Consider the following 19,220-nt stretch of genomic DNA (forward strand, 5'->3'; position numbering starts at 1 on the left):
CTAGCACACACAAAAAAAGTAAAAAAAAATATATATATATATATATATATATATTTTGGGAAATGATAATGATTAATTTTAACTTTTATTTTTTTTACACTGGAGAAGAGCGCCCCTGGATTGACAGAGACCCCTGGGCAACACAGCACCCCTTTATGAACTGCAGGCCTAGCCCCTTGATTGACAGGACAACAGTGACACAGCAGCACACCCCACTTTATGTACTGCAGCCCCAGCCCAACAACACTGTACCCATGAACAACTACAACACAGCACCCTTGAACAACAGGGAAGAACAGAGCATGTCTGTTCTGTACATACTCCACAGCTGGCGTGAAAATAGCAGCAATCACCGGGACCTTTAAAAAATCCAAAACCCGTGAGAATCCGACAGCGGAAGGATGACGTTTTGCCTCGTTTTGGATTCTGAGTTAGGCTGGAAAACCTGAGCCAGACTCGTAAACTATTCGAATCCCCTATGTTAGGGTGGGTCCAGTTCTCGGAGAACTGGACCCGCTCATCTCTAATTTGAAGGTATAATCATTGACGGTTTTACTGTAAACATGCACAGAGGCAATCAGAGCCTTGCACACGTGCACATTAGCTGAGCTGCAGACACCACTTCCGGGTGTCCATAGCTGCACAGAAGCAGTCAGACATCAGATGGGCACCAGAAAGCTGCTTCCGATGGCTGGCAACCATCATATACCACATTTAATAGAAAAAGTACTTCCATCAAAGCAGAAACATCGATGGTTGCTAACCATCAGCTTCCAATATCCATCCCTAGTGCAGGGGAAATTAGAGCATGTTCTACTTTCGGTTTTCTCTGCTCTGTCATCAACTTCTATAAAGTGCTCTGCACTGTAGTGGTGTCTCTCCAATATAGTTCAATGCTATCTATGTGACTATCTGTCTCTCATCCATTCTGCTGTCAACAAAGACAATGGAGAGGAGATGGATATAGTCACGCTTGTGTGCACATAGCTTTAATTGTAATAACATTAACAGGCAGCATTTTTTAGAGCTTTTATGTGCAAAAGGAACCTTTTTGACAAGCTGTATCCTATGGAAGATCAACTCTTCAATGAGGGATATTATCTTATTTATCAACGACAGTGTATTAATTCCCCAATAAAATGTACTAATGTCTGTCATTGCAGAGTTTAGCCTCTATGAATTAGAATTTGAATGTGCAGGGGCAGGGAGGGTTGTGGATGTGAAGTATGCTCCTATGACTTGTGTGCTAGTTTCTGAACTTCTTAGAGGGCTATAAATCCTAATTGTCACTGTTCCAGCTTTAGGATGCCACAATGTTCTAGTTTGGAAAATAGGGTGTTCTAAGGCAAAGAAATACAAAGAAAAGGGATATAGTTAGACGGCATACGCTCACCAGAATTTAGGTTAGGAGCTTTTTTCTTTTTTTTTCTTAGGGATATGCAGATATTAAAGAACAGTATAGTGAGAGTACAGGCACAATGTATCAGCAAGACTGAACTTACTCATTGTGAAAGTAGGAAAATGAAGGCCTGAGAAAAACCTACTGTAGGTAGAGTAGATATAAGATAGATGAGTAAAAGCTGCTACTTTAAATTCAATACCATGATGGAGCCAGACTCGTACATAATAATTCTGACCTGGGCCAGTCCAGGACGCCTCATTAAGAATATATCCTGTTTTTGGCTCTTTCTCTCCCGCTGGCTTGCAGTGGGGAAGAGCTGCTGAGCCCTTTTTGAAGATGTCGTTCATAGAAACCTGGACAATGCAAAATGTTCAGTCTCAATAATGAAATGTCATTCAAAGACTGATCTGTCAGACCTTTTCTTCACATGTAAGGAGATAGCCCTTCCTGAAAAGGAACTGACTTTTGTATACATATGTGTGTATGTTTTAATGCATTCCTGACATACTGATAGAAAAATAATTTTGTATTTACCCAACATAAGTTAAATCACAGAAGACAAAAGACAAGAGCAGCTAAATGATTTGCTGTTTTGTAAGTGTGCTACATGTAGACGTCAATGGCTATTAAACATAACGTCAAAAAAATATATTATTATTTGGGGTTTATATAAAGAAATGCAATCTTTCCATTCATGAATCACATCCAAGTCTAACTCCTAAATATAGAAGAAGTTCACTATCCACTGGGGCAAAAACTGACATGGAACATGACATATCCTGGTCTCTCGTGTTTCCAGATTTTACATGATATTTGTTTTCACCTACTGTATTACCCCCAGAACTGTGTGTACTCTTGATTGTTGTTGGCTTTAGCACTTAACCCACTGCTGTGAAATCTTTATACATCAACTCCCTCTCCATGCATTTTTCAACATAGTATTTTTAATCCATCAGTCATAACATTAAAACTACCTGCCTAATACTGTGTTTAGTGCTGACCTGTCAAGGCATGGACTCTACAAGACCTCTGAAGGTGCCCTGTAGTATCTGGCACTAAGATGTTAGCAGCAGATCCTTTAGGTCGTGTAAGTTGCAAGTTGTCTACTCCATGGCTCAGACTTGTTTTTCATGGTCTTCCCACAGATGCTCGATCGGATTGAGATCCAAGGAATTTGGGGGCCAAGTCCACACCATGAACTCTTTGTCATGTTCCTGAAACCATTCCTGAACAATCTTTGCAAAGAGCATTTTCCTGCTGAAAGAGGTTACTGCCATCAGGGAATACTGTTGCCGTGAAAGGGTATACTTTATCTTCAGCAATGTTTAGGTAGGTGGTACTTGTCAAAGTAACAAACACATGAATTCCAGGACCCAAGGAGCCATTTTATCTTTACTGTGTAGAGGGACATGTTGGAGACAAAAGTCTCCTACTTAGTGCTTATGAGAGACCTGTTAATACCTGCATATAATGCTGTTCCAGATCCTTGTACCTCTTCCCATTTGCAGCATATACTCACTGGCTGGTGATCGGTGTAGAATCCTGCTCTCCATTATCAGTATGCATGTAACAGTGAGTAGGGCTGTACCTGCTATCTATAAATAAACCAACACCGCTGGATAAGTAACTGGGCTGTTCATAGTTTTCATCATCTGCTGGTGTATGCCTACATAACTCTGCAATATCAACATCTGCACACACATCATTCACAACAGGTTATGGGCCCAGACAAACAGGTGCAAAGTACCCAGACACCAAGACCCAGACATAAAAGCTATTTGAAATGCTCAGAGCAGCATATATATGCCATCTAGGGCAGGACAGATGGTGTAATGATTAGCATTACTGCCTCATAGCATTGAGGTCATGGGTTCATGGGTCCAAACTGTGTGGAGTTTGTATATTCTCCTGTGCTTGTTTGGGTTTCCTCCAGGTGCTCAGGTTTCCTGCCACACTATAAAAAAATACTGGTAGATTAATTGGCACCCAGCAAAAATTAACCCTAATGTGTAAGTTTGTGCATGTACATGTGGTAGGGAATATAGATTGTAAGCTCCACTGGGGCAGGGACTGATGTGAATGGCCACATATTCTCTGTAAACTGCTGTAGAATATGTACGCACTATCTAATAACTGATAATAAATAAAGAATTCTTAGGCACATGTGTTTTGCAGACTGCATAAGAACACAGAGTTAAGACAGCACAGAGTGTCTCCAGCATAGTATAGCAGCGGTGAAGCTGATTAAAGTACATAAGCTGCACAGTCATGTCTGTTATGCTGAGTACACACTGGCTGACATATCAGCCATTCAATAGAATGGCCAATATATTGTGTGTGCGTCGGCCAGTGTGTACAAGCGACATGTCTGTGAACAATGTTGTTCACAGACATATTTCATTGGCGGTGATTGACAGCTCAACTGGACGGGTGCATTTAAATGCCTGCCCAGTTGTGATGTCAGTCATGATGGATCGTGCAGACTGTATGCAGAACTTATGTTCTGCACAGTCTGCAGATATATCTGCAGACCAGTCAATCTGCAGATATATCTATCAGGTGTGTACCCACCTTAAGAAGCATAAATACAGGAGCTACACCCATAATGGTGTTTTTCAAGCTAAAAGGTGCAGAAAAAAATACAACCTGGCAGTTTGCTATGGAAATGCAATTAATGTGTAAAAGATTGTGGAAGGTCACTGTAGAACCAGATGCATATTCAAGCCCAGGTAATATAGAGAGTCATGGCTTAAGTGTTGAGCAACACATGTACTCTATAATACATGGGAAAGAGTCAGCAAAAGATATGTGGACATCTCTGCATACAACGTATCAAGATGGAGGTCTCATGAGGAGGATAAATTTACATGTATAGTATAAAATGAAAGTGAATGAATGCAGCAGGAGGAGTGATTACACAGGCAAAAAAATAATGTCTGTTGGAGTGCGAGTGGATGATGAAGAGATTGCTACAGCAATGCTGCAGAACTTGACAAGTGAGTTTGACTTCTCGGTTGTGGTATTAGAGGCAAACACAGCAAAGTTAACAACAAATAGCACAGTCAGAACAAAGTTATTACAGTTTCAAGAATATGTGTCCTGTGATTTGAATGCTGAGACAACTGAATTACATACAAAAAAATTACATGCGAGGTTTATCCTGCAGGTGCGGGATTTTTGATATTCAATTAGGTGTATTTTTTTTCCCATTTCGGAAGGTTTTTTTCCTCCTACCTCCAGAGCGTGATTTTTCCAAAAATCATTAATTTTAGGAAAAATGTGTGGGACTTGCTCTGTGACCCCAGCGGCACCCCTTCTTAGGGCTAATTAAGCAATTGGAAGTTTACAATTAGCTTAATTAGTCCTTAATTACTCACCTTCAGTGCTGTCTTCTGCATCCAGAGTTGGGAGACAGCTCTTCTGCAGCAGGGTGAGTATGTCAGTGTGTGTGGTGTTTGTATGAGTAAGTGTGTGTGTGCATGAGTGTGTATGTGTGTGACCCCCGTGTAGGTGTGCCCCCTCCCAGTGACAGTGTGGCCCCCTGGAATGGAATGGGTGCTGGGAGAACTACATCTCCCAGCAGCCCTTGCCCCTCCCACCAGCCCCTGGTGCCTTCTAGCAGCCACCAGGACTCTCAGCAGCCCCCTCTCTAGTAAGAAGATAGAGGGGAGGCCACCAGGATCTGCGGAGACCACAGGGCAGGTAAGTGCTTTTTTACGCAGCACAGGGGTTTCAGAGCTAAAAATCTTGCAACCACTATTATCTTAATTGGATACCATGGGTATGGGGAGCGCACATACCCATGGTATTCCAAAATTGGGCACGAGGGGCGTGAGGTTTTTACCTTGCTAAACCTCGCGCCCAATTCAATCTGCCCCCAAGTATTACAATTGTCACAAGATAGGTCACAAAGCAATTGCATGCAAGCAAAATAATGTGAATTATATACAAACAATGGCAGAGATGAATCAGTCCTGAGTGTTACAAATAGCTGCAGAAAGGATTACTGGCATATTGATTTAGGTGCAGCAAGGCATTTCAGCTGCAATGTGGAATGGTTCACCAAGTTAACCAAATGTGACCATGTCACTGTTAAAGGAATTGGCAATCAAGTCCTTATAACAACAAATGTTTGGACAATTAAAGCTCACTTAAAATTGGGATAAGAACAAAAGGCACAGAGGACCAAGATGTGCTTTATGTACCAGAAATGGTAAAAAATGTTGTCACCATCAGTGTCCTAGAACAGAGAGGCCACAGAGTTCACTTCACTAGAAAAAAAGTGCATTGTGAGAAACAAAAGAGGGATAGTCATAGCTACAGGCACAATATGGCAGTAACTGTAGAACCTTGATACTCTGTACTATTACACAATGATGACAACTGAGTTACAGTCACTGGAACTCTGGCATAAAAGATTTGGTCACCGTGGATATGACAGTGTTCAGAAGCTACAGAGCGGTGTGGTCACAGGAATGTCGGTGACTTAACACAGAGAAATTAATATGCGAGAGCTGTATTGTGGGGAAATAAAGTCCTCAGCCTTTTTTTAAATCAACAAGCAGAGCTACAAATCCACTTTAAATAGTACATTCAAATGTGTATGATCCAATGGAAGTAAAGTGGATACATATACTTTGTGATTTTTATAGATGACTTCACAAGGATGGCACATGTGTACTTCATCAGAGAGAAATCTGAAGTGGTGAAAAAGGATTGCATATTATAAGAGACTTGTACAAAATCAAACATGTTACAGACTCAAGACTCTGAGATCTGATAAAGGTGGAGAATATCTGAACAGGGAGGTTGAGAAATTCTAAATAAAATAAGGAATAAAGCATAAATTGACCATTGCCTACACTCCTGAGCAAAATGGTGTCAGTGAACGGGCAAACTGTACACTAATAGAGAGAGCAAGATGCATGCTAAAGGATGTAGGGCTAGACAAGCAGTTTTGGGCAGAAGTCATGTCCTCACCAGTAATTCTCAAGAGCCGTTCTCCTACAGTTGCCATAAAGGACATAACACCTATTGAAGCATGGTCAAAAGAGAAAACCAAGTGTAAGACATCTCAAAACATTTGGAAACACATGTGCATATACCACAAGAGAAAAGACAAAAGGCAAAATTTACTATGCAGCGAGTTCTAAACCCTGGCAGTTTGGTGGCAGTTTTGCTATCTGCAGATTTACTAAGGCCAAAACTGCTGCAAAACCACTGCAAAACCGCCATCAAAACAAATTTTAAAATAGAATAGAACAGGGCTGTCATCTGGAAACCGCCGCCAAAACCCGGGTTAAGAACCTGCCATCAAACTGCAATCAAACTGCCGGGGTTTAGAACCCACCACTTAGTAAAAATTGTGGAATCCATATACCAGAAAGATTTTTAAGTAGCGAGATGTTATCTTAAAAGATATAATGCAGATTGAAGAAAAATTGGGAGCTGATATGCAAGGCAAATATGTGCCACTGGACATGCCAGCAGCTAAAGATATAGTTGAGTCAGCATGAAGTTCAACCACACAGAAGATCTTCTGCAAGATCAAATATCAGTAAACAACCTTATATGTATGAAGAAGAATTTCTAAGCCTTGGATTCAGTGAGTCTCAAGATATCAAAAAGCCAAAACCAAAGTCTGATTGGTGTGAATGGAAATCCAAGATAGGCAAAGAGACTTTGCAATATTTAAAAACCACAAGTGTTAAAAGCTTCAAAAATTGTGGTAATGACAGCAATCCCTAGTTTTTGAGTCGAGGGACTGTTGTTATGGCCCATGATATCATGTAATAGAATGTATGCTCCTATGAGCAGGGCTCTCTACCCTCTTGTGCTTCTCCTTACTCTACCTTCATCTACTTCTTACTCTCTACCAGGGCACCTAACACTTGGTTGCTTTGCATTGTTGCTTATCTGGGTGTTATGGTCGCGAATGTAGCAATATATATTATCCATGTCCTGTAATGGATTGCATTGTACTGTACTGTACTGTAAGTCACTGTAAATCAATCTATTTGTTTATGTACTTTGTAAGGCACTGCGGAACACTTGTGGCGCCATATAAATAAACGATAATAATAATCAGTAAAGGAATTTTTGCTAAAGTACAGTCAGGTGCATAAATATTGGGACATTGACAGAATTTTCATGTTTTGGCCTCTATTCACCACCACAATGGCTTTGAAATGAAACAAACAAGATGTGCTTTAACTGCAGACTTTCAGATTTAATTTGAGGGTAATTACATCCAAATCAGGTGAACGGTGTAGGAATTACAACGGTTTCTATATGTGCCTCCCACTTTTTAAGGGGCCAAAAGTAATGGGACTATCAACTCAAAAGCTATTTCATGGACAGGTGTGGGCTATTCCCTCGTTATTTCATTATCAATTAAGCAGGTAAAAGGTCTGGAGTTGATTCTAGGTGTGACATTTGCATTTAGAATCAGTTGCTGTCGACTCTCAATATGAGATCCAAAGAGCTGTCACTATCAGTGAAGCAAGCCATCATTAGGCTGAAAAATCTAAACAAATCCATAAGAGAAATAGCAAAAACATTAGGTGTGGCCAAATCAACTGTTTGGAAAATTCGTAAAAAGAAAGAACGCACTGGAGAGCTAAGCAACACCAAAAGACCCGGAAGACCACGGAAAACAACTGTGGTGAATGACAGAAGAATTATTTCCCTGGTGAAGAAAAACCCCTTCACAATAGTAGGCCAAATCAAGAACACTCTCCAGGAGGTAGGTGTATATGTGTCAAAGTCAACAATCAAGAGAAGACTTCACAAGAGTGAATATAGAGGGTTCACCACAAGATGCAAACCATTGGTGAGCCACAAAAACAGAAAGACCAGATTAGAGTTTGCCAAACAACATCTAAAAAGCCATTATAGTTCTGTAACAACATCCTATGGACAGATGAGACAAAGATCAACTTGTACCACAGTGATGGGAGGAGAAGAGTATGGAGAAGGAAAGGAACTGCTCATGATCCAAAACATACCACCTCATCAGTGGAGCATGATGGCGGTAGTGTCATGGCGTGGGCATGTATGGCTGCCAATGGACCTGGTTCCCTTGTATTTATTGATGATGTGACTGCTGACAAAAGCAGCAGAATGAATTCTGAAGTGTTTTGGGCAATATTATATGCTCATATTCAGTCAAATGCTTCAGAACTCATTGGATGGTGCTTCACAGTGCAGATGGACAATAACCCAAAGCATACTGCAAAAGCAACCAAAGAGTTTTTTAAGGCTAAAAAATGGAATGTTATGCAATGGCCAAGTCAATCCCCTGACCTGAATCCGACTGAGCATGCATTGCACTTGATGAAGACAAAACTGAACCGAAAATGCCACAAGAACAAGCAGGAACTGAAAACATTTGCAGTAGAGGCCTGGCAGAGCATCACCAGGGATGAAACCCAGCGTCTGGTTATGTCTATGCTTTCCAGACTTCAGGCTGTAATTGCCTGCAAAGGATTTGCAACATTAAAAAGTGAAAGTTAGATTTAGGATTGTTTAGTTTGTCCCATTACTTTTGGCCCCTTAAAAAGTGGGAGGCACATATAGAAACCGTTGTAATTCCTACACCGTTCACCTGATTTGGATGTAATTACCCTCAAATTAAATCTGAAAGTCTGCAGTTAAAGCACATCTTGTTTGTTTCATTTCAAAGCCATTGTGGTGGTGACTAGAGGCCAAAATATGAAAATTCTGTCAATGTCCCAATATTTATGGACCTGACTGTATCTTCCAAGAAGGCCAAGCTAAAGTCACATGATATGTTTATGCCTTTTCATGTGTTTAACCCTATTTATTTTACAGGATGCTAAAGAAAACTGAAATGAAATGTTTGTGTAACATGGAAAAGCTTGTAGCGAGGGGGAGTGTTGAAAGAGGAGTTTGCTACTGTGCAGACTCCAGTCTTCCTTTTCTCCAGGGAGGCTTCATGCCCTGTTCCAAGATGGGCACAGAGCTCACTGTTGAGCATGTGCAGGGGCCATCTTATCTTTACTGTGTAGAGCGACATGGTGGGGGACAGAAACTCATTATATTCCTCCCACCCTGAAGTCGTTTATCTCTCCTCTGATTTTTATCTGTTGATAATACCTGCCTTTCATCTGTTTGCTACCTATGGTAATAGACTCCAGGATGGGAGGAATATAATGAGTTTGGTTTGGGCGAAATAAGTTTCAGAAAGCTCTGGCACAATCAGGAGTAGATTGCAGAAGGCAGCTTGATACTTGAGAGAGGACAGAGGAAGAGTTTAGAGAAGAGTTATATTTGGGTGGCATCAGCATAGAGATGGTATTGGAGGCCGATTGAGGGAACCTACTTTTTAATACTTTCCTGGAGTAGCGCCACTATTATTTGATACCAACTGTTCGAATGCACCATATAAGGTGAACTGGAGGATATTTGGTGTATTCGGTGTTGGTTCAGCAGCAGTCATCCTAACTATAGGAGCTGGCTGTGACTTGGCATCAGACAATAGTGGAGGTAGTGCTTGTTATAAAAGAGATGTGATTTCAAGGTAAACAATCCCTTTAAACTTTGACGACATACCCAGACTTTTACATAATTACTTTGTAGGCAAAATATTTTGTTACGAAATACATTTTCACCTTGGTTCAACTTTTATTTTACTGATCCTTTAAGAAATGCAACACGTCAGCCTATAACACACAAGCTATACTGTTTATTGCTTAACATTGTAGAACGACAACTTTCGCCAATTTACATTCTAATCAATCTACGCTTGTCTGTTTATATCACTTTGATTCTATAAACCTCCCCTACATCTGCTGAGCGGCATTCCCATGAATCCACCACCCTTAAAAGATAGTGTCACAGTTGCAGGCCTGACTGATTGTAGCTGGCAGCTGCCTGTTTTGAAATGTGCAAGAAAACAAGTTCAATGAGCGTGTTTAATTTATCCACCAACACACACACAAAAATAGGAATTACTAAGGGCCTTCTTAAAAGGAGGATTCTTCTTGTGTCTGCATCAGAAAGATTTGTTATGTCTGTATTACCTGCCAATGTTTAAGCGAAAGGGAGTGTATCTGACAGGAATACACAGCGTTCAGATCTCTTTGGTGCCAGTCTGAGTCGGAGTGAGTATTGTTTTTAGCCTACAAGAGAAAAAAAATGATCTTTAGATTCCTTCCGAGTCTCACTTTGGTTAATTAGAACGCACAGCTTGGTGGGTCTCAGCCAAGTTAATAACCATTTTATCCAGAGATAGATGGGTTAGAAATGTACTGTGTTGATTGTGCTTACAATATAATAGGACAAAAAGAAAGCGCAGTGTGTAGGAGGAGATTTATTTAATGTTTTGTTGCCTCTTATTTCCTGGACTTCCTGCTTTGAAGTGTGCTGTTTGTTTAAGTCCTGAACTTCTGATCTCAGTACAAAGAGCAGGGAAGTCCTCATTTTGTCACATACTTTCACTTGTGTCACATCAATTATTTGAGTCAGCTAGTTTGTCTAAGATCACCTTGCTCTGCAGCCTGTGCAGGGTTCCCAATAGTACCGATATACAAAAGATGGATAGCCATGATATCTGAAGCCAGTGATATAGCAAGGAGCCGCGGCACCTGGAGACCACGACCCTAAACCTGTTGGTACAATGGGAATGTCACCAGCATGCACACAGCATGACTGGAGGTCCTAGGACATTCTACAGCCACCTCTAGTACCAGCACCAGCACTTCTAAAGCCACATCTACTACCAGCACGTATTATAACTATGGATCTAGCTGTAAAGTTGTAAACCTGTCTATATCTATCCTGTGTGATCTCCCATTTACTATTTAGGTGTAGTGGTGGTATATAATGTTGTATCCCAGCACACTTCGACCACTATACATAAATCAGCAGAGTTATCAATACATAGCGCAGTTCTTTTTCTATACATCGTCATGTACCGCATTGCTCCATAAATGTTATTTAAACTCGTCCCATCTGTACTCATGTCACATAATGTACAGGGATATATTTTGCATGTATATCTTTTAGCATAAATTTTTACTACAGTATGTACATATATAAATAACATTGCCAATCTAATAAAAGAGCCTAACTTAGTATAATCACGTCCTGAATACGTATTATAAACAGTTTAAACACCCCCAAAAAAAACTTAATTTAAACATCGTCTTGGAACTGAAATCCATTCTGAGGGCTGAATTAGTTTGTGTGTAATTTTGCAATTGCTGCATATAACAATACAACATTCTATACCATAGATAGTAGATTGTTAGAATCTGTGGTGTCAGGTTAAGCTAGTTTCTTCTTAGCTGCAGGAATCCCTTGAGTGCTTTCTGTTTTGAAAGTGACCCTTAGACAGCTGGAAAAAACAATGCTATTTCCCCAGGTGAATGACTTGAAACTCTCTCACCTGTTCTATTGTCCTGAGCATTAGTCACTGAACATTCTATATTTCTAACAATGGCTGGAACTAATGAGTTGGGTAGGTGAGCTCCCAGCTACATTTGATACCCATGATAAACTGAATACGAAATAAATACAGCTTTTCTTTTGCCCAAGGACCTTTAAGTGGGTTATTTATGTCCTACTCTTTTTTAAAAGGTGTAGAAAACAGATCCTCTTAAAAATCCTTTCAGATGCATCTTTTCTTCCAAGTACTCTTTTAAAATTCATTGTTGAAGGGACATATCTACAGTATTTAGTTCTGCATTAACTATTTAGATGCTGTACATTTTAAGAATATGTGATAATATAGAAATGTACATTTGTTTATCACAACATACAATCTAATGTCTAATAATAATAATAATAATAATAATAATAATAATACACAAGGTATATGCACAAGATATAGGAATGTATGTATAAATACTGTACTGATACTGAGTTGGACACACTGCTGATGTTGGATACAGTGGAGCGGTTTTTTATCTTCTGCACATGTCTATATCGCACTGCACATGTGTCCCGTTGGTGTTCATACAGAGATGCAGAGAAGTGTACTGAAAATGTAGCGGGTGTTTCTGGGTGGTGACAGAGAGGTGTCTTAGTACATGTTCGATTACAGTCCATCTCATGGGCGTGTTATGGGAGTGTCATGGGCGCGTAGGGGAAAAAGTGGTTGTGTACACAGAAGCTTAACCATTCACATACAGTAGGAGGTCATACTCAGAAAGGAGGAACTGCATCTGCCATAGGGCTGGTGCAAGTTTCTGTTGGATGAGGAGTGCTCTGGCGCTGCCTCCATCGTCAGTGCAGACAGTGTGTAACAATATTAAAGGAATGAAGGAATATTAAGTGGGTATCAATGCACTACTGCAGACACTCTATAAGAGAGGACAGGGCCCGTGTGCAGGCTCTGTGCAGGCCCCTTCCTCTCTGGTAGTGCAGTAGACCCGTGCCTATGCCTTCTCTATTGCACATGCACAAAATACCTGGATAATGGCCGAAGCGCTAATTTCCCACAAACCGTTTATCCCCCCCCTGCTCCTGCAGATTATCCATCCTTACTAGCTGGGGTTTGTACTGGACCAACATGCATCTGATAATACTCGTAGAGTCCTTGACGTTAATGAACTAGTGTCACATACAAACAAACAATTTGGTTGGCTTCGTTAGATACAGAGAAAGTCTTTGATAAGCTAAACTGGGAGTACACGCAACATGTTTTATCCCTCTTTGGCTTTGAGGGTGCTATTCTTAACTCTATATTAGCTCTATATGAGGGTCCCTCAGTGAGGGCTTTTAATAAAGGTTTTTTGTCCAGTACATTCCCCATCTCCAATGGGACTAGACAGAGGTGTTCCCTTTCCCCTTTGATATTTGTTCTTGCTATGGAACCATTTACACAAGAACTTAGATCATCTGCGGAGATGATGTTTTATTTTTGACCTTGAGCCAGCCACCCCCTGCCTGCTCACCATTGTATTTAAGATACATTTAGTGAGACCTCTTACTAAAACTTGAACACCACAAAGTCTGAAGCTTTGCCCTTTAATGTCCCTACCCATTTGCATTCTACCTTAAACAGAGCTTTTAATATATTTGGAGGGAAGTTTCTCTTACCTATTTAGGCATACAAACCCCAGCCTGGATTAAGAATGTGTTTGATGTTAACTTAACCCCAATGATCTTTCATTTATCTACATTATTATTAATAATCAGATTACATATGTGGTTTCTTGGCTGGGCGGTGTAGCTGCCTTCAAAACATAGTGGGAGCTGATAAGTGATAAATAGTGGTAATTGTTCTCTGTAGTTGGTACTGGTAGGAACTATGCTGTTAGCTCTTTGCAAAACCAAGGTCTGTCAGACGGCTGATTTCCTACATGCAGCCGGGACACTACACCCACAGATACTCTTACTGATACATAGTAGCTTCCTGGAGAACTTTGGATATTACCATTTATGTAAGAGTAACTATGGTATTTAGTAGTAGAATAGCTTTAGTGGGTTGGAAAATATATGAAGGAATATTTAATATTTGCGATATTTACAGTATTTTTAAAGGTGTATACTTTTCATGGTGTTACACAGCATATTGATGAGTTAGTTAGTAAAAGTGCTCAATTTACTACTTTGGTCTCATGTGTATTATATAGCAACGGTCTGAAGCGCCATAGAAAATATAATATAGATTTATATACTGTACATACAAGCTCGGCACCTACTTATATTCCAAACTGAAATTCATTTAAATCCAGGGAATGTTAGTTCCAAAATATTACAAAAATTTGTCAAGCTGACCAACCATGTCACGGTCTCCCCTTCTGGTAATTCCTTACACTCACATGCAAAAATATGAGCATTGCTCTGCTTCATTTGGCTCCAGCTATCACACAGATATTAAATACAAATTATGATTTTTCCATGGGTTTAGGTGCTGGCTCAAAGACACAGAACCTCACCCAAGCATTTCAATTAAGCTGGGTACAAACCTAAAGATTTTCTGTCCAACCTTCCAACTAGTTGATTGGTTGGAATGAAAATCTGGTAACGTATGGGAGTAATTGATGATGAGCAATTTGCTCCTAAATGCCAGAAAACAGATGAAAATGGTCATCAGACAAGTTTGTTAAATGTTTGATGTAAACAATTTGTACAAACAACAGTTTTTGCCCATTTTCCAGCATTTGGGAGCAAATTGCTGATTGTCATTTGCTTTCATACCTTACCAGATTTTCATTCCAACCAATCAACTAGTTGGATGGTTGGACAGAAAATCTCTACGTGTGTACCCAGCTTTAATGAGCACCTGGGGAATAAGCTGACAAAATTTGAATTACATATGGGAAATTGTGATGCCATAGAAAGTGTGACCACATAAAATGTATATAAACAATTGGCTTCAATCCACAACACTCAACCATCTGCACTGCCTTTGGTATGTGATCACACTATTTAAATTAAAAAAATCATACAAACTCGGCACTCACCTACTTATATTGCAAATTGTAATTAATTTAAATTCAGGGAATGTTACTTCCAAAATATTGCAATAATTTGTGAAGCTGACCAACTACTTCACATTCTCCCCTTCTGGTCAGTCCCTATACTGACACTCAAAAAAAGTACTTTCAATAGTCAGGAATACAACATGGCATTTGCCAAGAATCGTGTCTGTTAACACGATCATAAATGGAGCAAGCTTGATACTCAATAAAGGAGTCTCTCCTCCCAAGCAGGATGCCACTGCCAGGATTGGAGTCCTGGGTACACCCCTGGCTCCTACCCAGGGTAGATGTCCAGGGCAAGGCAGCTGCTGGCTCTTGCTGGCGACTGCCTGGTACAAAAAATTAAGTTTGTTCTTTGAGAAAAGGTGCACGACAATCATGACATCATGAATGCCGCATCACTGCGCTGTCAGACTGAGAAGCCGGCTACAGCCGCAGCTAGAAGATACAAGATATGGTAAGTATATGGAGGGGCTGGTTGCAGGGGTGCCAGGGGCTGGAGCTGGAGAGACACAAGGGGAGCTAGCTGGGCATACAGAAGGGGGGTGACTGGGAGACAAAAGGGGATGTCTGGGAAGATAGAAGGGGTGCTGCCTGATGAAACAGAAGGAGGTGCTAGCTGATGAAACATGGGGCTAGCTGGAGAAACGCTGTAAGTACAGAGTGTAATTATTCAAAAAATATAGGGGGTGCCAGTTCACTACTTTACTAAGGGCAATTGGACCCCTAGATACACCCCTGATCCCAAGTACAATCCAGGCCTAGGTTGAAGCCTGGGCCTATCCCCCGCACTACCGGGCAGTGGGTGTGTGCTTGATGGGTTTAAAGATTAGATTTAAACTAATATTGTCATGTACTTTATAGTATGGCTACAGGTCCCAGCAAATCTGGTCCAATTCCTGGCACTTGGAGAACACAAGTGCAAGCAAGCCCAGGCATTAAGGGCCAGTTGGTACTTATACTTCACCTGTAAAGGAAATATTAAAATAATGACAGTACACACACCAAATGTTTTATTATTTTATTACATATTCACTCACCCCCACTCATACCACATATTTACCTACTCCTTGGCGCCGGTCGGTCCTCTTCTCCAGTAGCATCCAGGGGGGTATGCAAATAAAAAATTGCAAAGCCGATCCATGTGGACAGATAAGCGCTACATGTGTATTTTCTTATATTTTAACCATTTCATTACAGTAAGACACACAGAAGCCTGCATGGATCTCACAGATCTATGCAGGCTTCTGCTAAACACGCTGGCATCGGCACACAGCAGCATCCTCAGTGATCAGTCACTCACTGGCTTCATCTCACTGAGCAGGGGTGGGACAGAGTGCGGCTGAGTGACCGATGATGTCACGCTGCTGCCTATCGGTCATGGGTATCGGTATCATATATATTATGGATTGTGCAGTGTGTACACCCGACTGCGTGTACTTGAGGGTCGTTTATCACATTGTCCCATCTGGTTTACTGCACTGCTGAGGATGCAATAAACATCACATGGCACCATCATACACCAGATTGTGCAGTGTGTATAGCACACAATATATTGTTACATCGTGATGTTCCGTCGCTGGGTACACACATCGTAAAGTGTGCACCCAGCTTAAGGTTATCCAGGTTCCTGATACTCCAGATCCAGCTCTTGCTCTTTTTATATTGGCACATTGGTGCATCTATAATGGGTGAAAAGTGTGCGGTGCACACTGGCCCCTGGATCCAGGGGGGCCCACACACAGCACGCTCTGCACCCATAATTATAGTTAACTCTCTAGACTCCCATGTCTGTCAACACAGAGTATGACAGTCAAAGAGATCTTTACCTACTTAGAGATTGTAACTATTTGAGCTTCAAAAAGTTCTGTTGGAAGTTGGCCTAACTTTGTCGACTTGATAAAGAGATCAACCAAAATAGAAGCCAACTATCACAGAAAGTAATATAGAAATTATTAATAAAACCATAAGGGCTGGAGCTTTGCCTTTTGGTGAGATGTGTAATAAAACTTTCTGTTAGTAGAGATGTTAGATAACAGATCAAATCCTTTTTTTCATAGGCAATATCCACAGGCACACACTGGGAAACTCTTTGTGATAAAACTATTTATAATAATAAACTGGTTTGATAAGCAAACAGACATGACAGTATCACATGAATAACATACATTACTTCACTACAGCTTCTTCTTTTTCTAGAACATTCCTGTAACAACAACCAAGTACATAACTGCATATACAGGGTGATAACACCAACAACACTTTGTAGCAGCGCCACCTGCTGTTCCTCCAGTGTAATCACTCAAGCTATTAATTCTCAGGGGTCTATTTACAAAGCAGTGTTAGGAGACAGAGTGAAAAGTGATAAGGTGCCAGCCAGTCAGCTCCCAACTGTCATTTTTCAAACATAGCCTGTGAGATGGCAGTTAGGAGCGGATTGGCTGGCACTTTATCACTTTTCACTCTGTCTCCTAACACTGCTTAGTAAATAGACCCCTCAGTCTGTTGCAATATCTCAACACTTTCAACCTCCTCAAAAGACCATGGAGCATTAATCGCAATTAAGTTGTCAGAGCTTAAAGATGGTAAAAGATGGTCAGTTAAAAAGGAGGTGATGGTTTTGATAGAAGGTTAAGGAATATAAGTGTCAGAGGATAATTTAAAAATGTTGGCATAATATGTAGCGAAAATATTCATAATATCACAAGGGCTTAAAACCTTTTTATTTTAAGAACCCAAAAGACATTTAATCCTAATACACTTATGCTGACCACAGAGTTTGTGGGCAAGCAATCTCCCTGCCTTATTACCAGCTGTATAAACTTATGTCAACATTTAGTGAGGGAAGATTGCATCCTAGTCATAAAGAGTAGCTGGGACCTAGTAAATTCAAGATCCTTTTCAAAGCTCTGGAGGGATGCTGTTGATTTTGGGATTCCGGGGTTGAGTTTAACTTCTAAATCCTTTTGTGTTTTAAGATATTGGGCCTGATTCAGACCCACTCGCGAGCGGCTGTCCGCTCGCAAGTGGGTCGATGTTATGGACTGAGCATGCGCACGACGGAGGTAGCTCCGTCGTGCGCATGCACCAGACGCGACGAGCGAAGGAAAGTCCTTCGCTCGTTGTGTCCGATCAAAGGGGGCGTGCTGTCAATGTTGATTGACAGCACGCCCCCTTTGGTGGGCGTGCCGGGGGCGTGCCTCCCTGACGGGGGCGTTCCCACGGGAACGCCTCCCGTCAGAAGCCGGCCCACTGACATCACTAGTGATGTCAGTGGGAGTGATTTTGGCTCTGATAGAGCCAAAATCACTCCGGAGCTTGCGGTTGAAAACCTCAACCGCAGGCTCCGGCTCGCAAATTCGATGGTCGCGATGGTCTCGACCATCGCGACCATCACAATGCACGCTCGTATAGCCTGTGGGTGGTGACCCACAGCTATACGAGCGTCCAGGAGGACGCTCCATGAAAATGGAGCCCGGCCCTCATTCAGAGCGTGCGCTCTGCTCAGAGCGTACGGCTCTGAATGAGGGCCATTGTTTTTTAAAATGGTCTCCTTGTTCAATAGTTGTACCATGAAGGACAGCTTTTAAGGTGCACCAATAATTAAACATGGAGCTGTCACTGGAGGAATTGGTATCAGAATATTGAGACAAAGAAGCCATCAAAGCTTGTACTGCTTCATAAGACCAAAAAAGATGTTCTAAGAACCACCAAGGTCTCACTGGCAGCCAATAGGGGGAAGCACCTAAAGCAAGGGAACCTGGTCAGACCAGGTTATAGGTACAATTCAATTTTAACCCTCTTAGTAAGTTGGAGGGCCCATTTATTAGAGAGGTGATCAATAGGTGTTATGAATATTTGAAAAAAGGTATAGTCTCTCACCCAAGGAAATGTGGTATGCCCGACATCATAAAGGTCAAACTCAAATAACATTTTTTTAGGGAAGAGAACAGATTCAGAGGCACAGAAACTTCTAACCAGGGGATCAGTTAAAATCACCCAAAATTATAAGATAACCTTTTTTAAACTTTTTTTATTTCTTCATAAACCTCACGAACAAAAGGAATCTGGTGAGAATTGGGGGCATAAACGCAAACTAAAGTCACCAGTTGGTCATTGAGGGTACCTTCCAAAATTAGATATCTACCATTTTTATCACCTACTTTGTGTGAGAGAGTGAAATTGGAGGAAACATGGAACAAAATAGCAACTCTGTTTCTCTTAAAAGGCCTATTAGCCATGTAGCAAATAATGTATATATAGTCTTTAAAGCCAGAGGGACCATTAGCAGAAAAATGCATTTCCTAGAGGGCTACAAATTCAGCCATATGGGCATTAAAGGCTTTCACTGCCAGCCTTATTTT

The sequence above is a fragment of the Taudactylus pleione genome, unplaced genomic scaffold (genome assembly GCF_031769625.1).
Source record: "Taudactylus pleione unplaced genomic scaffold, aTauple2 ptg000556l, whole genome shotgun sequence".
Lineage (NCBI taxonomy): Eukaryota > Metazoa > Chordata > Amphibia > Anura > Myobatrachidae > Taudactylus > Taudactylus pleione.